At 31.8% G+C, this 14930-nt stretch overlaps 1 protein-coding gene across 4 annotated transcripts in view; it reads left to right on the top strand.

Moving 5' to 3' along the window:
* LOC105208998 (uncharacterized protein DDB_G0283357) overlaps positions 1-14930 on the top strand; it is a 131501-nt gene that overhangs the window by 68308 nt on the left and 48263 nt on the right. For all 4 annotated transcript variants that reach the window (XM_054232413.1, XM_054232410.1, XM_054232414.1 and 1 more), the window contains exon 2: positions 6465-6566. The gene's annotated coding sequence lies outside the window, so the exon portion shown is untranslated. The remainder of the gene's footprint in view (positions 1-6464; positions 6567-14930) is intronic.

Below are 14930 nucleotides of genomic sequence, written 5' to 3'. Positions count from 1 at the left end.
ACACCATGGAAACCTTATTGAATAGGGCCTTTGGAATTTATATCCCTTCAGAAACTAGTTTCATGTATTTCTTCTTCGATTTAAAGGATTGATATCCATTATGATACCTTTTTGGGTTATATGGATTTATTGTTAACATTTTTGGAAATTATTGGGCGTTTATTAAGTGGGAATGTATTCTATATCCTCTATATAAATTTATTAGTGGGACTTTTAAACACAATTTTGTATGACTGCTGTAAAGACGGAGAGCCGTTATTTGATTTGAAATAGTAGAACCGAACATCGTCCGGTTCTCTACGGGGTCTAGGTAATCGCTTCCCATATACATATACTTATTTTCATTTGTTATAAAGAAGTTAGAGTTAAAAGTTCCTTTTTTAACTGATGATTTCCATGTCTTCGAATACCTTAAAATGAATTCAAAGTTCAAATTACTCTTTTAGTGAATGAAATCAGTGTTTGGAGTGTAGATACGTGGTCCAATAGAGCTGAGGTGTTTCTAAAACGGATTCATGTCTTTACTTAAATGTTAAAAGTTTCGGTTTGTATATGTAAGCTACTCAAAAAGGGGACTTTCGCAAAAACCTTATCGTTCCTACTTCGATTTCCTAAATTGCCAACATAAATACACAGTACAAGTACTTCAAGTGGAGAAATTTTTCAACTGTGCTGTCAAAATAGAAGAGTAAACTCATCAGAAAAAGTGAAACAAATATTATTGACGTACAAAAAGTGACATCCAACAGTCAACTGTCAAACAATAAATTATCATAACGAGAGCACAAACATAGTACTTAAATGCCTTCAAATAAGCATTGTTATTGCATTAGTTGCCGGAAATCTAAGCTAGTCTAATTTCGATCGAATCGATTCGATAGGCAAAGCAATTGTATTCATTTTTCTTGTTTTTTTTTTTCAATAATTCCACGCTTGCGCGTTGGAATATCTTCAAGAGCATTGATTGCTTTTTGAACGTTTCACCACGCAAAAAAATGTGAAGTTATGTTTGTCTAGCTGTTTGAAATTTGAATTTTTTGAATTTGAATATTTGCATTTGCACCAAATATGGCCGAAGTTGGCGTGTGATGTGGGCGGCTGCTGTCAGTTTAATATGCGCCACAGAGTCATTATCCATTCACAAGTATTTCAAATGAATTGAGTAAAGGAAATACAATGTTTAAGTGGTTGGCAACAACGAAAAAAGAATAATATATTTAATAAAAAGTTCAAAAGAAAATTGAAGAGGTGAAAAAAGATCTTAATTTTTTGTTAAACAAAATATTCACACTCCAAAAACTTAAATTAATTAACCATTTCAGTAGCCCACAGAGGAAATTGCATAAAATCTTTTGAACTTAAATGGAGAAAAATAAAATAAATAAATACAAATTAACAAAATAATATTGATTGTGTAACTCCGCGGTATTTTTTCAGTGTATCCGACTATGCCTGAGCGCTACAGCGTTTGATTTCGGTTGTTAACCTATTAAAAGATCGCTTTGAGGCTCATCAGTTAGTACCGCTGCTCAAATAAATATATGGATTTATGTTAAGTGTCACAGTTAAATGTGAAAAGATTTGCATTATTACAATACAAATCGATTCTACTAAATTAATATGCATTAAAGTAAAAGAACGATAAACAAATTTAAGCGCGGTGGGCTAACTAAATATTGAAAAATATGGCATAATCATTTTGCATAATTCGACTGTCAGGTAGTTCGAGCGCTCGAAATTGGCACACAAGTGTAGCTCGCCTTTATGTGGCGTCTCAAGAATTTAATTTGCATAGAAATGTTGGCTTTTTTATATCTTTCTATAAAAAATATGAAGCTAAAGCTTGAAATTAACAAAGCGTTTAGTATTTTTTCAACTTTTTTTTACATAATAGCCATTCATGTTTTCTACTATTTGTCAAATTTGAACTCAGTTCATAACAGTGTATTGTTCCACATATCCGTGCTATTATCAAATTAAGGCCACTGGAAGAAACCGGTACTGTTTGTATTGAGCCTACCTACTCATTTGATCTTAATCTACACACAGTAAACAAAAGAGTTTTTTGAAAAAAAAATAATTTATTATGCTATTGTTCCGAAATTCATTCAGTTTTATTAATGTTTTCATATTTTTTAATGAACTTGCTTGAGGAATTTATAGTCAGTCGAAGTATTAAAATTTTGTGAATGGCGGAAAATTTTGGAAAAAATATGTAATAGATAACAAATGTGGAATATACTTAAATATTTAGAACATTTCATCAGAGGGATCAACACTATTATACATTTATTACAACATACATATATTACATAATACAATCCGAAAAATTTGTTTTAATCGGTCTCAAAGAAAAACGAGATTTGTACCTGAAAAGACCTACCGAGAAATTTTCAATAATTTTAATAGAAAAACAATTTTTTTCTACAAAATTCGACAGTTCCAGAGCCCAATTCTGATCCACAAATTGACTTTTAAGTGCTCCCTCCTCACACACAATAAATCGGCTTTTCGTTACCTATTGTTTTTTTAAACTACGAAGCAAAATTTTATTCTTGCTTTCAATTCACATAACCTATCCAAATTTAATAAAATTTCTCAGAAGTATATTTTACAAGGCTCATTTTGTTCCTCCATTTCAATTTGGTTGACTTTTCTACAGTTTTTTATGATTCTTTGAACCATTAGGCTAGAAGTTTTTAATGCTTCCACCGAATTATGCTAAGATAGTAGTGTCTCATAAAGCGAGGTTTGCTTTAAATAAGTGTTATAGCCATTTCGCACAAGCAAATTAAATGATCAATTAAAATTTAATTGAGAAACCAGTTTTTGCCCTTCGCACTGCCGCCTACTAGATAATCGATCAGCTGTTATTCATTTTTTTTTGTTTGCTTTTCGTAAGATGTTGGTAAGCTTAAACAGCTGATTGCTGTTTACTCCATAACCATAGCCATTATTTCCAGCAGCGACATCTACCGTCGCGTAGTATTACAGCTATATGCATTTTATTTGCAAACTCGATTAAAATTAATGTAGAAAAATTAAGTTTTATGTATAGTAAATCAGCCCTTTAATCGAGTATAGACCGTTTAATTGATCAATTATCTCCTGTGCAAAAATATTATATATATTAAACACTCCATGTTAACAGGATATAATAATTTTTTCACGAAGTTTGTAACACCCAGAAGGAAGCGTCTGAGGCCCTATAAAGTATATATATAAATGATCAGTATGTTGAACTGAGTTGATTTAGCCATGTCCGTCTGTCTGTCTGTCTGTCTGTATATATACGAACTAGTCCTTCAGTTTTTAAGATATCGTTTTCTAATATTGCAGATGTTATTTTCTCTTCAAGAAGCTGCTCATTTGTCGGAAATGCCGATATCGGACCACTATGTCATATAGCTGCCATACAAACTGAACGATCGGAATCAAGGGCTTGTATGGAAAACTTCCGCATTTTACTACATATCTTCACGAAATTTGGTGTGAATTATTGCTCATAGAAATAATTTAATATCCGAAAAAATTGTTCAGATCGGTTCACTATAGCATATAGATGCCATACAAACTCAACGATCGGAATCAAGGGCTTGTTTTTAACTTTTTGTACAGGGAAAATAAGTCTTCTACATTCTTAAAGTTTGCTTCGAAAAAATATCTGAATTTTATAATAGTTCTTTTGTGGGTTAGAATATTCCATAATATTTTTTTTTTTTGGCTCCGGGGCAGAAGAGATTCCCAGCAATTCTGCATGGAGTTATATTTCGGTTTTCTTCGGTGTACTATAAAAGTACTCTCGCCTTACAGTGTTGCCTACATTTGGGATGTTAATCAATTAAGGTGACTTCGCCAGAACGCTATAACTAACAGATTTTAATTATATTTTCCATAAAATTGGATACAAACAATTAATTAATATTTTACTTAAATTAAAAAAAAATATTTTCGATAATATTACTGAATAATATGAAAGATTAAATCGTATTTGCATTGCGCCTAAATTCTTACACATTTTATTATTATTTTTCTAATTGCTATGTTAGTAATTAGATTACAATCATCTTCTTAGGGTTGTCCTTTATTGTCAATAATTTATGACTGCTTGTCAAATTATGAATGATTTATGTCTCCTAATGTGTGTATGCGCACATAAATATACATAAATTAAAAATTTTTATAACCGTTCAATGAGTATAAAAAAATTGCTACCTCATTTGCAATGCAATTAATGTCGCTCGAAGCGCAAACTCTCGCATAAATAATTTGGTTTACTGAAAAATATACTCACATACATACCAACTTCTAACTGTATGAATTTAATATTTTCTATATATATGTATAAATATGTCTGCATTTATCAACACACTGACCAGTTGTCTCTGCCAGATGCTATCTTTCAGCGATAAATGCTCTGCAACTTTGACAGGCCGGAGGCTTCATGCCAGCCAAGTAAATTCAATGCAATTTTTTTCTTTTTGCAGCAATTTTAATCAAATCCACTTTTTACTGCTATAATTTTATTCAACTGCCATTTTGACACACACACTCACACAAACACATTTCTTCATACTTTGCCACGCCGATTAAGCTTTCAAGCATATTCAAGCTTTGCGGCATTTCGACATTCCTCAGGCAAAATGCCGGCTAATAGATTTATAATGACACACAAAGGGAAGGCGAGCAAGTCTCAGGAAAAATGTGCAAAAATTATTGCTGCCATTGTTGTTGTTTCTGTTGTTGCTCACATGTAGTAAGTGCGCTGTTGTATAATAATTTACAGTAGCAACAATCGCGCAGCGAAATGACAACGAAATCGCTGCTTTTTGGTTTAGTTAGTTAGTGCGGTGGGGGAAAAAGAGGGTGGTAATTGTTGCACAGTGTATGAAATGCGTAACACATATTTTACAGTAATACTTGCCACATCTATACATATGTAACTGTTTATATGTACATATTTTTCCAATTACTTGCATTAATTTACCGTAATATTGTCGCTGATATTATCGCCTTGCTGTCCAGTTTGTTTAATATGCGATTAGACTTGATTATTATAAGTTTGTTGTTGTAAATAACATACAACAATCGTTAATTGCTGTGTAATTAAAAGAATAACTCTCAGTTTTCTGTTTGTTATGCTGACTAGAATTCACCTTTATTTATGAAATTTGTAATTTATTGCAATTTTATTGGCTTTTAATTTATTGATTAGTTTAATGCTGCGCTTGAACACCGTTCGATTTAATGAGTATGTGGGTTTTCATTTTCACTATGCATTTAATAATTGTAATGGACGGTGGCGATATTTCTACGTGCGATATTTCATGTGCATAAATTAATGGTATTTTTCCATTTCATTTGTCTTCATAATCTGCTTAATGATTGTGTTATCATGAATATTTAAATTGCCATCAGATGCTCCTCTCATCAATCATAGGAACTAACACTTACTTAATTATTGGTAAATTAGTCAATTACTTTGGTCTATGGTAAATTCTAAGCAAGTAGGGGCTAATCTGCTGAAATATTCTTAAATGCTCAATTAAGGGTCTATTTTAACATGGTAAAACGGTAGCACGTGGGCTGTATCAAAGTTGTAAGAATTTTTCTGGAGCGCCTGGAGTCTGCACTTGCAAATCGGTGCCGGTGATGGAGGTCGTGCGATGCTTCTGAAACAGTGGAATCAATTTTATTTTTTTATTTTTATAAGTTTCTTTTCTTTATGAACTAAAATAATACCGAAGAAGTTATAAAATTCCAAATTTTTTCGAAGTTTGAATGAAAAATTCACTTTTTTAAGAAAAAAAATTAACTTTAAGTTGCAAAACAAGTAGTTTAAATAATACTTTTGTCTAACTTTCTTAGTTCAAATAGAATATAATTTAATTCTGAAGCTAGATCACTTTGGTTTTTTTCGATTGGACATATATTCTTTTTGCTATCGCCGGCACCGTTTTCTAACACTTGTGAAAATGAAAACTCGAGAAAACACGCTTTAAAGTCTGCCTGAGCATTCGCACCTGCTAAAACTGCTCTAGCTTCGAAAATATGTCCAATTGGCCTCTGGAATTTTAAAGACATATTCTTGGATAGTTTTGGAAGAGATTTAAAACAAAACAGAAAAATCGATTTTTTGAAGCCTGTAAAGCAGACTTACTGCCTTAATGTTGACACAAATGTCCAAGATCGATATAAAACGATTTAATCGATCAGTGCTTGACCCTAGAGACATCTATTGGAAAACAGCGGAAGCAAAGTTGTAGACCTAATAATTACCACAAATAATTTTAAATATTTGAATGAATTTCTTTAAAATTATAAATTACACTTAATACTGAATATCTGCATGTATCAAATCCACACAGTAATTGGTCTTCCACCTGAAATATTTTTAATAAATTATAATTTTTATTTAATATATATTTGCTATAATAACCTCTTTTTGCTTTTTATAATTTCAGTGAGAAAATTACGTATTTGTATAAAATACGCTAATATTTTTGGAGCAACAGAGTTTGAAACACTATACAATTTATTAACACAAAAGAACAAGGATAAAAAAGGTAAGTTTATTTTATTAAATGCTTATAAAACTTCCAATATATTTTATTACTTAAATTTCCTTTTAATAATTATTAGAAATTCAAATATATTTAGTTCCATATTTATTGTTTGTAGTAAAAGCTTCTACATAAAATAATCCCACCTTATATTAATGTCTTGTTCTATCTTTGTTATTCTTCAAATTCTATACAGTTTATTTATAGAAATTTACTTCTTCAGCTTTATTTGTCTTTTTCGAAAATATTCCAAATATTTTTTAAAAAATTTCTTCTTTATTTCGTTATCTGGTAATAAAATATTTCATATAATGATAGCTGTCTCTTAAAGAGTCTTCACAACATTATTATACATATATTCAAATTTGTAAACAATCTTATAGTCATCGACCATAAGTAGGAGCTCAAACTCTCAATACAGTCTGATTAGAACCACCGTATTAAAAATTATCTACTGGATTCTGTTAAAGCAAGGAGCTCATAAGCCCTCAGACGGGACAATGGTTCTACAAATCATCCAAAATGGCAAATTTGTATTGCTCATATAAAAGACATATTAGAATGCGACGTTGTGACGACATTTCCGGTGACCCCACGGAAAAAAGGTGCGTCACCGTTGTCAGCATAACTCCTGACAGGATCATCCAAAATGAAATAAAAAAACAAAATTAAGTGTTCTAGGTAAGACCATAAACTCGTGCTTGAACGAAGGAAAGACAAAAAAACTTAAGATTCTAATTTTGGCAGACATATTTTCAAAAAAAATAAAAATTTCGATCAAAATTGCTTGATATTTTAATTTTTTTTAATTTTTAATATTGAAAAAAAAATCTTTCGTCCAAACACGAGTAAATTGTATCTCGAACACCTGTGCGAAATTTCATCAAGATCGGTGGAGTAGTTTTCAAGAACATTTGACAACCGACTTTGAAAACAGGGTTCCGAGAAAAAAGCGTTTATAGTTTTGAGTAACAGTAATACCTGACTTGGAGCGCACACCTTCCAAAGGCTGTATCTCCGAAACTATTATTCGGATCGACTTGAAAATTTAGGATAATATTCTTGAGATGTTGTAGAAATTAATATTTTTTGAAGCCACGAAACCTATGTAAGCCCTTATGTATTTATTAAGAACTTCAGCTGAACAAAAATATTGTCAAATTGTCATATTTAATTGTGTAATATAGACATAACGTGTTATACAAGTAGGGAGGTTAGAACTTTTTTCATTGCTATACAATGGCTGGCCTATTATGATAATGCTACCGAGAGCATTATTATTTAAGTGAAATTCCCAAGGTTGATTTCAAAATCTATTTTCAATAATCGTCTCGAATATTTAAATATTATTTTCAAAATAAATTTCCTTGGTAATTGGAATCAAGAACATATATACAATTACTTAGATTTTAGTATATAAAATAGACCTGACAGTACGTAAAATTCCACCCAAAATTCTATTCTTCTAACTGGATCTAAATTCCCATAATTTCTGTTCTCATTATCATTCTCATTACTAAATTCAAATATTTTTCAAACTTGAAATTTCTCACCAACATCTAATATTTATTTTACGAAGCGCCTACTCCACTGACCTCCTTCAATGCGAGTGGAAATTTCAGCTTTTCCGGATTTCCCAACAAACTTGTCACCACTATTAATTACTGTTGTTGTTGCTGTATAAAACATACCAACTGCAGTTGACATTAAAATACAAGCGACAGGAAATTAACATGATTTTTCACTGAATTAATAGTTAAGACCAGAAAACCAGAAGCAACCAGCGAAGTTGACACACGATAAAAAGAAAATAGAAATTGAAGCTTAGAAAATTTTTTTTCTGCCTATACTAAAATGCAGGAAAATCAAAACAAAAAATAAATGATATTCAGATCATAAAAATATTAGAGACATTATGAGCGGACAAGTTGTCGACATTGCTGTTGTTTTTGCTATTACTGTTGCTGGTATTTACTGCTGCAATTTCCTTGCAACGCATTTAAATATTTACATATACGAGCATGTGTATGTTGTTATTGTTGTTGCACCGTTTGGTGTCCGTTGCAAAAGTGGAAGTGGCTCCCAACCGCACTCACTGACACACTTTGCCGTCTTGCCATGATGCCAGCAACATGTTGTTGTTGTTGTTGCAATTACCATGGGAGAAAATTTCCATGCCGTTGAATAATAAAAACAACAGCAACAACAGTAGTGGTTGCAGTGGCAATACTGCATGCGTATCAGCCAACACATCGTCAAAACATTGTTGGCAACAAATCGCCATGTCGCAGCCACAAAAGACAACGTCGCCTGGCAGCGGCTAACAACAACGGCGCGTACGAGTATAATATGCCAACAAGCTGCCATGCCGCAGTCCATTATTGGAAATGATGCTAACGGATGCGACATTTTTACGAGCATCAACGCTCTCACACATTTATATTTATTTGCTTGTATGTGTGTGTGTGTCGCGACACAGAATTCCGATTCGCTGTGCGGCGTCGACTCTGCGCTTGCATGAAAAAGTTGTTGCACATCGTCGCCGCGGTCGTAAAGTAGCTGTTGCAATAACCTTGAGGCATGTTGTGGAAGGTCAGTGGCAAATTGACTAAAATGGAAATTTCGTCTGTGTCGAGTTTTTTCCACTCACTGTCTTCAGTTCAGATTCTTTTCCTCTGTTGTTGTTCCCAATTTTGGTGCGTGATTGCAACAGTTTTAATTAGGTGTGTGTGTGGTAGACGGGGTTTTCGTATACAGCGTGGAAATTTACCAATTTTTTAATGCAAGAGGGAGTGAGCGAGAGAGAGAGTTTAGCCTGAGGACAATTATAAGGAAGTTCGCTTCTTTGGGAGACCAATATTTAAATCAGGGAACAAATTTCGAAAAGTTTCGAGTTTGATTTGAATCTCATTTTCCAACAATTTCTTAGATTTCAATCAATTAACAGGTTCTCAGATGTCAGGAAATAAAAGATTACCTCTGTTTATTTAGTTCTCGTCGTTTTTTTTTATAACCAATATATTTGTCATTGTATTGAATCAGTTCCTGTATAAATTTTTAAACTAAGGAACGAGAGATCTTCGTATTCCTGCATAAAATTGTTCAGGTTTTGTCGATACTAAAGATAGTTAAAACAACATCTGTGCTTGTAACTACTGCGGATGCGTCCTTTTTTTCAAACGAAAAAAATACTATGGTTTTTCCTTTAGGTTTTAGGAAACAATATTTATTTAAGCAATTATGATTTAAGTTTGAGGTTTCATGTTTCTTGCAATCAATTTTTCATTACCATTTTTGTGTCTAAAAGTTTTTGTTTTGCTTACAAATGTTCCACGTTCTCGGAAAAAAAATTCTTCGTAATCTCAGAATTTTTCAAGCGAGCTTTCTTTTGAGGTCTGATAAGAGAAAGATGCCACTGTGAGCCAGATATGGCGGATGGAAAAGCACATACAGTAACCTTCTCCTCTTTCTTCTTTATAAGGGGTCGTTTTCAACGATTTCAGTATTTCAACGAGTAATGTTGTTTTCCCAACGCAAATTATTCCATGCCTTCTATAGTTTATCCACATTGTTGTGAGCTCTAATAAAGTGATGTCCTGCTTAGAATCCCTATCGTACTGTATGCCTCAGACTTGAATATAATTTAGAAAAAAAAACTTAGAAAAATCTCAGTGAGATCTATTATAAGAAGACCTTTAAACATATATGTATATAGATAGGTATTGAAAAGTTGGAAGAAATAGCATCAGAGAGAGCATCTCTTGTATATCCGCAAGACAATTGACATAAAAATATGGCTATTAATGATATTGCTTGGCAAAAATTTATCCTGTATGGGCTCACTATATTTCGTGCCTTATTTAATTCGATATTTGATAAAATAGTCTGAACAACAAAATGGTTCGCCAGAAAATTTTATAGCATTTCGGGAATAACAAGTGGCACTAAAAAAATAAGACGCAGTTCTGTGGACAAACAAAAGATTGCAACAATAAAACTTTATAACGAGGAGGTCTTTTGAAATTTTTGAAAAAAAGATTCAGCGAAAGATTTTTGGACTTTGTATGACTTTCACTCCACATGGCCTTTCATTTCCGCTGTTTATTGAGAACGAAAAAGAATTATTGGAAGTTCTTGTTCTTCAAAACAATTCCTTGATTCATGATGGCTTGACCTTAAGGGGCTATACCAGTGTAACCTATGAAAAATTAGAAAAAAAAATTATTTTCAGCTATATTTTAATATTTGTTTACAAAAATATTGTAAAACAACGGAGTTATATGCTATCTTCGGAGGTGCCAGAAAAAAAGTTTACCAACTGCTTACATGATTCTGGCCGAATGAGTTGCTGAAACAAAAAAAATTGAAAAATAATATTAAATATAAATATATTTCCTATACAATGACCTACGATTTTTGAAAAATATCAAAAATTGACAGAATGGCGTAGTTCTGGAAAAAATTAAGTTTTTTAAGCAAAAAAAATTTTTTTTTTTTTAATTCTTTTAAATGCCAAATTGACAAATTTCAACCAATCGAAAAGATCGTAGGCCATTGTATAGTAAATATATTCAAGAATACTCAGTTTAAATTTAATCGATCGGTCAATGTATCGTTAAGTTATGATGTAAGCTATTTTGGGAAATGTCGTTTCTAGAAAAACGCGTTTAAAGTTTTAACTATAGCTGCTTATACCAGCGAGCTGTCACTCTTTAGAACGCTGTGATTCAAAAACTATTCAAGATATGATCTTACCGCTTTCATAGGATATTTTTCAGAGTATAAACTATCGAATAAGTAAAAATAAAAAAAGTTGATTTTTTGAAAATGTCACACTGGTGACATAGCCCTTTAAGCTTGCTTTTAAAAACTTTGGGGTTTTACCAATACAAAACAAATAATGAGAATTAAATATAATAAACTGTTCAAATATCTAAGTTTATACTCGGAAGACTACCATAAGTCACAGAAAACCTCATAAATTGTTCTTAAAAATAGTCGTATCGAGAATCAAACTCCATCAAGAACTGCCACATCACCGACTGACTCAGATATTTTTGCAATTATTTTAATTTACAACCGCAACAAATTGAAAAATAGTTAATACAACACGAGCAAAGAATAAAGAAATAACACAAAAAAAAATTGCTGCAAAAGTGCGAAACCAAAGCGCACTAATTTAAGGTGAGCTGAATCCACAGTGTGTTTTTGTTTATTAAAAAATAACTGTTGTTCAATGATTTTTCATTATGATAATTCTCATTGCGTTTTTGCCATTTCGCGCTTGCGGCGAAAAATGTATGAACCACAACAAAAAAAACAACAGTAACGAAGTAAGCTCTATACTTCACAACAACACAGTGCGAAAGACCAAGCAAGTTGGACTCAGCGAAGCAGCAAATTATTTCGCAAAATAATAGCAAAATATGTAATGATTGTACTTATTGTTGTGGTTGTTGTTGCAAGTAGTCATGGTTAACAAAGATGCTTATGAATATAAATATTTTTGCCTATTTTAACGCTGTTTGCCCACTCCCGTAACTGCTGTGCGCTTCGGTCAGCTTGTGGCTTTTTTTGCGATTGTTGTTGGTTTTGGAATTCTTACTTATTGGTTGGTTGACTAAGCAGAACCATTGGTGTACCTACAGACACACATAAATCTGATAAATATGTGTAAAGCTGAAGTAAAACGATATTATGCACGAAAAACTCAAACACATAATGAATACATTAAACATTTATTAGTAGATACATAGCTAGTTACCTATTAATATATGAATACTTATGCACATACATTTCTTTTGCTAATATGCAATAATAATTGACTTTTGCATTCTTGTATTTGCATTGAACACATATTTTCTTAAATAATTTTATTTTTTTTAATACGTTTAATTAGAATTAATTAGATTCAGATTGCAAATAAATTTAAAAATCGTAATTTCGTTTGAATATTGTTAATAATATGGGCTAGTTCGTTTATACAAATCTCAATAACAGGTGGGAGTGGCAGATACATATGCATGCAAACAATTATCGGCAGTTGAAAATATCCATATTGACATTGAGAAATTGGAAATAAGGCTTGTGTTATGAATTCTTTGACGGGATAATTAGTTTGTTTAATAAGACAGTAGCTCTTTTGGAAGGTGTTCCGTGAGTAATTGGATATTTGTATACACCAAACCCCAAAAAAAAACTATAATATTTATAATGTTAAAAAATTTAGACAGTAGCAAGACTAATGAGCTCACTTGGCACCATATTTGGAGTGAAAATATAATAATTAAATAAAAACTTAATTAATTCTGAATTTTAGAACTTGATGGGGCAAAGTAATTTATAAATTCTTATATAAAACAAAACCGAATTCGAATTACTAAGATAGAGACAGCGACCTTTTGACCAAATTTGGATTAATATTCTACTTAAAGAACCCCCATTGTGACTACTTTTATTCCTGTCTTCAAATTTACTATTAGTTAGATTTCATCGTGTTCAATATATCAGGTCTTTCCTACATAATAACTCCCATTGTAGATAATGTTACAAATGCCACCTTTAGACAGCTTGCGAACACTATAGTGGAGTCTTTTTTCAAGCAGATACACCTCAAACTATCATCTCATCCATGTTACGTCATTCATGACATATTTTCCATAAAGTGACTTCATTAATCAAATCTTTCATTCCAATCCTTTAGAATACGCTCAATCGTGTGAAGAGATTGATTTGTTTCTTATAGTCTTTTGACACTGGAGCTAATTGAACAATTAACCAGCCTCTGCTCGATTAATTCGCCGATTTAGATCGATTTACCATACAAAACAATCTAATTTTTCTACATTAATTTTTAATTGAGTTACAATCGACTTGAAAATGAAATGCAACTCAGTGACAAAGACCATACGTTCATTGTCCCCGAGTTGTTATTCACGCTACACACCGTTAGATGTCGCCGCTGAAAATAAATAGAAAAATAGCAATCAGCTGATGAAAATTACCAATTTCTTATGAAAAGTAAAAACAAAAATATATAACAGCTGATCGATTATCGAGTAGCCGGCAGTACGAATGGGAAAAATTGGTTTCCCAATTAAAATTTTAATTGTTCAATTAATTTGGCTGTGTGAAAAGGCTATTAGCTGGTACGGAATATAATTGTTAATAGACTGGCTATTAACGTTTCCTGGTTCTCTATAACAATCGAATTCTGTAGAATCAGAATCCAGCAAAAACTTGTAATTTCATAAAAACTGCTTTAAAAAGGTACCATTGTCATAAGCACATTCCAGTTCCACCAGCCCCACAAAATAATCAATTTTATCCCTTCATATTTTAGCTAAAACAGGAACAAAGATATTCTTAGTGAAAAACATAAAAAAATGCTTAAGTGGTCTTATGTTAAATATGTAGCTGAAGTCGACTGAATTTGAGGTAGTCATATTAAATTTTTATTAAAAATTTTGCTTTATTTTTAAATGATTATAAACTTCTTGTTTGAAATATTTCCACTGAGTCGAATAAAATAAGAAATCAGCCGTTCGAATACAATGACCGCCATAGCTTCAATTATTAATTAACTAAAATCTTAAACTACTGAACCATATATAAATTAGTTCCAAACGGTAGCCAGGGCGTATACTTGATACAGTAAAATCCTTCAAACCATATGCGCTCATAAATATAAATATAAGCCTGAGCAATAATGAGTATAACAAATAAATTGCAAAATGAAACTAATATCCCACACACCCATGCCATTTATTAAGTATTTATTTTAGCCATAATTATTTGCTGTGTGCGCGCTAAATTTCCGTTGATAATCTAAAAGTGTCTGATGCCAGTCAGCCGCTAATTCGACCGCTACAAAAGAGACGGGTGTGTGCGCAGTGACCTAGTGCCCAGTTGTTCTAAAATAATAACAAAATATCAAGGAATACAAATGCAAAACGAAAGCTAATAATAATTAAAAATTGCTTGTGCCAAGTGACCGCAGCGAAATCAAAATGAAAAAATAATAAATTATTTATAGCATTTCATTTCATTCTTTTTATTGTTAAGATGTCTTCTGAAGTAGACATCTACTTGGCATAATGTATATTGTATAAAACTATGAGTTGCTTACTCTGAATTTTCCTTTCCTTTAATTGCGAAGGCAGAAAATTTATTTATCTTCTTTTGTTGTTTATGCTCTAATGAGTTTGAGTTCAGACTTGATAAAAATCTATACTTTTGATAGCTGAGTGCACAGCCACATTGATATTAGTAAAATTAAAGAAGATAACTTTAATGAGAATGAAACAAAATATAAAAGCAATAAAAAATTTATTTTTTTATATAATTTGTTAGATACATGCTCGACCG

Source organism: Zeugodacus cucurbitae, chromosome 5, assembly GCF_028554725.1.
Source record: "Zeugodacus cucurbitae isolate PBARC_wt_2022May chromosome 5, idZeuCucr1.2, whole genome shotgun sequence".
Lineage (NCBI taxonomy): Eukaryota > Metazoa > Arthropoda > Insecta > Diptera > Tephritidae > Zeugodacus > Zeugodacus cucurbitae.
This window is presented reverse-complemented; position numbering and strand designations above follow the sequence as displayed.